The following is a 5,563-nucleotide window of genomic DNA, read 5'->3' as shown; positions in this document are numbered from 1 at the left end:
CACTGTGGCAAAACCATGGACACAGCAAACAGACCAGTGGTTGTACTCCTCACTCTGAGTCCAAGGATATGTTTACCACCATTTATCATCACTGTTTCCCTATTTTTCTTATAGTAGAGAAAATAATCTGTAGATAAATCTAGAAAATAAAAGAAAATAAGAGCTGGATTAATTCTTGCTTATTTTTTCTCTTTTTACAATTTAATTTTAAAGTAAAATCTAAAGTATCTTACATGTTATATTACATGTTTATACAATAATTCAGTAACATTTTTAAAAATTTTTGATTTAGCTTTCTGGTAGTTTTTTTTTTTTACTCCTTATAGAAAAAAATAACTTGGTTTTCTTCACTCATTTATCTTCCTGACCAGGGTAGAAAGCTGAGTTTGTAAACCCTGCTCCACATCAAAAGAAAAATGAAAGGAAAGTATGGTTGATGTTTCAAACAACTCTGTCATCTTGTATTTCAAGATGATGTGGCAACTTGCCTCACACTCATTCCTGTCGGTCTATTATAGCATACTAGTGGCCCGGTGCATGAAATTTGTGCATGGGGTTGGGGGGGGGGGATTCCTTCAGCCCAGCCTGCACCCACTCCAATCTGGGACTCCTTGGGGGATGTCCGACTGCTAGTTTAGGCAGTTGGACATCCATCTCACAATCTGGGACTGCTGGCTCCTAACCACTCACCTACCTGCCTGCCTAATCGCCTCTAATTGCTTCTGCCTGCCTGCCTGATCACCCTTAACTGCCCTCCCCTGCCGGCTTGATCACCTCTAACTGCCTCTGCCATAGCCCCCACCATCCTGGCTTTGTCCAGAAGGAAGTCGGACGTCCAGTAGATGGCCAGTCAACTCGGTCTAGTTAGCATTTACCCTTTTAGTAGTATAGATAGATTATATAGGATAGGATTGCTTAAATGGGGGGAAAGCCTTTTTTAGCAGGAGGAGATGCTCTTGGCAGACAAAAATACACAATCCCTGTATCTGGACTGATAGCCAGCCATATGCACTATACTGCCAAACTGGTCATTAAAAAATTGAACCGCTTTCTTACACCTTACACCAAACAGCTGTTGCCCTTAAAACCCCTCCTCAGCCCCCACCTTAGGTTCTGCCTTCGCAGTTCACCCAGATTAGGTTCTGATTGGTCAGTTTCTATGCCAGTCAGCATCAAAAGCTCCACCTCCTAGGCAGCCATTGGCTCCTTGCAGTTCACCCAGATTTGGTTCTGATTGGTCAGTTTCTAAGCCAGTCAGCATTGAAAGCTCTACCTCCTAGGTAGCCATTGGCTCCTCACAGTTCACCCAGATTTGGTTCTGATTGGTTGGTTTCTATACCAGTCAGTGTCTCCGGGCCTCTCTTCAGGCCTGATCAGAGAGGTGGGGCTGATCAACAGCCACCCCAGGCTGCTGGGAGTGGGCTGAACTGCTGACCTCTCAGAGACAGAGAGAGATGTGGCTGCTGGTGAGGCCAGGAGAGAGAGAGAGGCAAGGGCTGATCAGCAGCTGCCAAACAGGCTGCAGATCAGACCCTGCTTCTCTCTCCGGGCCTTGCCAGCAGCCATGCCTCTCGCTCTCTCCAAGAGGTCAACAGTTCAGCTCGATCGCCAGTCCCCACCCACCGAGCCTGCTACGTGCACAGCCTGGCACTCGGTCATCCCTTCGGTCATTTTGGACGTTATGGACCCATTTAATGCATATATTGTCATATGAATCTTTAAGGGAAGTAAATCCCTCCTATAGCCTCCCCCTTTAAGTCTTGCATGTACTAGGACTGTTATACTACTCACACTAGTTTATAGTAGTGTTCAAGTATCTAACAAGCTTTTCTGCTAGACTATAACTTCCCTGTAATTTCCTAATATAGTCTCAATCTCCTTAATCTCAGTGTTTAGCAAAAAACTTGTCATTGTGCTCAACACATGTGAAATAAACAGAATTGAATTAATGGAACACACAAATGGGGTCTAGAAGAGGTGAAATATACACCATGGCTTACCTACCTGCAGAAGTCAGTAAGAAAGCTCAGCAAGTAAGACATGGGTTCTGAAGAGGATAGAAACAGAAAACCAGGGACACAGGTCAAGGCTAGAGAGCAGTAAAGATACATCATCAAAAGCACAATTCATAAAAGCAAAATAATGATAATTTGAACTTCAATAAAAAATTCTCTTTGGCTAAAGACACTGGTAATAGAATGAAATTATAAGCCATAGACTGGGTATCTTTATCTGGATTACCACAATTTATTTCACATGTGTTGAGCACAATGACAAGTCTTATTGTTGAGATCCTGTTTGCTCCTTAGATCCCACCTTACTGAGGTCAGGTGTAGTCCTAGAACCTGACACATCTTTCATGAAAAAAATAACCTAAGCATGATATACTTGAGTACTGTGTATAATATTTAAGTAGATGCTTGGCTTACTCAAAAGTCAACAAGTCTAAGTTGTACAGTGACTTCAAAATTGAGCTAAATAAAATTTCCATGCCTTTCATTAAAAAACTAGATGTCCGAGGCACGAAAATTTGTGCAAGAGTAGGCCTTCCTTCCCCCGGCTGCTGGCACCAGCTTCCCTCCAGCACCCGGGACCCAGGCTTCCTCCCTCCTCCAGCTGCCAGCAGGCACCAAGGTTGAGAACCACTGCCTTAATCCAACAAACACTTAAGAGCCCACTCTTTTAAGAGTTAGGCACTGAAAATAACACAGTCACCAATGTGTTAGATTCCTGACAACAATGAATTCATAGTCTAGCCAAGGAGATAGACATTGAAATATTTCAGTGATCATGAGTTTTATGTCATGGAGAACACAGGTTGCCATGAGAAAATATAACAAGGATTCTCACCTAATGTGGGTTTGGGGAAAGTTTCTCAGAGGAAATGACCTTCAACTGAGATCTAAGTAATAAATAGGAATTAGCTGAGTAAAAGTAGCAGCACAGAAGGAATGAGTGGGCTAGATTTCAGGCAAAGGGTCAGCATGTGTGAAGGCCCTAAAGCAGTGGTTCTCAACCTTGCTGCACATTAGAATCACCTGGGAATCTTTTTAAAATCCTGATTTCTGGACCTCATCCTCCGGAAATTCTGTTTCTTTGTTATGGGGCGGGGCCACAACATTAGTAACAAAGAAACAGAATTTCCAGAGGATGAGGCCCAGAAATCAGGCTTTTAAAAAGATTCCCAGGTGATTCTAATTCGCAGCCAAGGTTGAGAACCACTGCCCTAAAGCAAGAGAGAGCACGACTATTTGAGGAATTAAATATTTTCAGTGCAGCTAGAGCAGAAAGAGTAAGAGGGGAAAGGTAGGTGGGTCATAGGGGATGATTAGATCCTCATGTCCCCACAGCTAATGTTAGGAGCTTTTCTCAGGACCTGTCAAGTAAACAGGAAGAAAGTAATCCAGATTTATGATTCTATTATTAATTTAATTTGTATTTCTGTTAGGGTTCTCATTTCAGTATATATATATATCCTATATAATAAAAGACTAATATGCAGATAGACCAAATGGCAGAACTACTGGTCACTATGACATGCACTGGCCCTATCTGACCCCATCAGCCCTTCCTCCCCCCTTAACCGGACGGCTCCCGGTTGCCCCACCCCCCACCCCAGGCTCAGCATCTGCCTTCCCAGGCCACTTTGTCTTCCCTGGGTGAGGCTGCTCCAGAGGGTGAGCTGGCTCACATCTACAGCGCCCTGGACCAGATGGCCCACAAGATCAACCTGGCCAAGTTCACCCACGGCAAGTGCTCCACCCTCATCGTGACTGACCAGGCGGCCTGGGGCCTCCACATCCCGCTGCTGGACAATGTCATCAACTTCAGCTTCCCGGCAAGGGCAAGCTCTTCCTGTAGTGCGTGGGTAGTGTAGCCCAGGCTGGTTGAAGTGGCACAGCCTACTCCTTGGTAGCCCCAGATGAGGTCCCCTACCTTTTGGACCTGCACCTGTTCCTGGTGCCCTCACCCTCGCCGGCTGCCACGAGGAGCCCTCAGGTCCGGTCAGCGTGGACGGTATTCTGAACCAGGTGCCACAGAGCGTGGTGGACAACGAGAACTGAGGCCTGCAGAACACCTGGAGGCATCGCTGGAGCTGCAGGGCCTGGGCCCCGGGGCCGACAATGCCCAGCAGCAGTATGTGTGCTGGCGGCCAGCACCCTCGCCAGAGGTCATCAAGTGGGCCAAGGAGCTGGATCTCCCAGGGCTGGGCCTCTTCAGCTCAAGCTTGGAGGAGGAGGAGCTGCAGCAGCTGAGGCTGGTGGGTAGCATCAAACGTACCGCTTGCAGGCGACTATCTCTGAGATCAACGCCTCCAGCTGGGACCTGAGCAGCCAGGTGATGCGGGCCAAGGGGCAGAAGGACTGCAAGGCCTTGGCCAGCTTCCAGCAGGGCTGGCAGGAGTGGCAGGAGGGCCTGGCTGGCCCAGCCCGGAGCTTCCCAGCACTGCAGGCAGAGCAGCCTGGGAAGGAGGAGGATGAGGAGGAGGAAGAGGGAGAGAGTGTGGAGGACGTCTTCACAGAGGTCGTGGGCTGGAAACGGCAGCATCCAGGACCTGAGTGGGGAGCCAAGAGGTGGAAGGAGGAGGCCCAGCCACTGGACCAGGATTTCTATGTCCCCTATCCGTCCAAGGACTTCGACAGTGAACGGGGCCTGAGTATTGGTGGGGACAGGGGAGCCTTTGAGCAGCAGGTGGCTGGTGTTGTCCTGGACCTGATGGGGGATGAGGCCCAGATCCTGACCAGGGGCCAGCAGCAGCTCAAGTGGGATCATAAAAAGAAGCAGCTTGTGGGACAGTCAGGACAGTAGGACAAGAAGATCAAGACAGAAAGTGGTCACTACATCAGCAGCTCCTACAAGTGGGACCTCTACCAGAAGTGGAAGCAGAAACAGAAAATAACCGTATGGTCAACGCCTCAGCCCCAGCGGGCCACCAGCAGTCGGCGGCGCTGTTTCAGCCCGATCCAGTCAGGGCATTTGCAGGAGGCAACCAATTGATGTGTCTTTCTCACATCCGTGTTTCTCTCTCTGTCTCTCGCCTTCCCTTCTGCTCTAAAAATCAATGAACAATGTCCTCAGGTGAGGATTTTAAAAAAATATGCATACATACACACATATACATAAATACATGAATATTGGGGGGCTGGGGGGAGGGGCCCCACAAGTGCATGCATTTTATGCAGTGGGACTATATATATATATTTGTGTTTCAGTACAGGTAACTGGATTCTAGTAAATGAAGACCAAGTCATAGGCAGGTCATACAAGAAAAGGCACCTAAGCTGGCTCTGAACCTAAGCACCACCTGCATTAACTGCCTCTAACAATAGTGATTACTCCCCAAAAGCCATATCCAAACAGTACAATGTGTATTTGCAGTGAAAGATAGTCCTTTATCAGATGCTGGATTCAGAGCCTGCCAAACCAGAGGGGAAGTGATTTACCCAGGGGCATATTTTGCCATATTTACTGTTCTATTTCCTGGTACATATTTGCATTAGAATGTGGAACATGGGAATCTCTGTGTTCTTCCATAGATCCCCAGTGTGCAAACAGATGTGAC

The 5,563-nt window shown here is 47.4% G+C and overlaps 1 pseudogene; it reads left to right on the top strand.

Annotated features, from left to right (window-relative positions):
- Positions 1-1,991: 1,991 nt before the first annotated feature.
- On the top strand, positions 1,992-4,998 carry LOC102438187 (annotated as a pseudogene).
- The last annotated feature ends 565 nt before the right edge of the window (positions 4,999-5,563 follow it).

Source organism: Myotis lucifugus, unplaced genomic scaffold (assembly GCF_000147115.1).
Source record: "Myotis lucifugus unplaced genomic scaffold, Myoluc2.0 scaffold_40, whole genome shotgun sequence".
Taxonomy (NCBI): domain Eukaryota; kingdom Metazoa; phylum Chordata; class Mammalia; order Chiroptera; family Vespertilionidae; genus Myotis; species Myotis lucifugus.
This window is presented reverse-complemented; position numbering and strand designations above follow the sequence as displayed.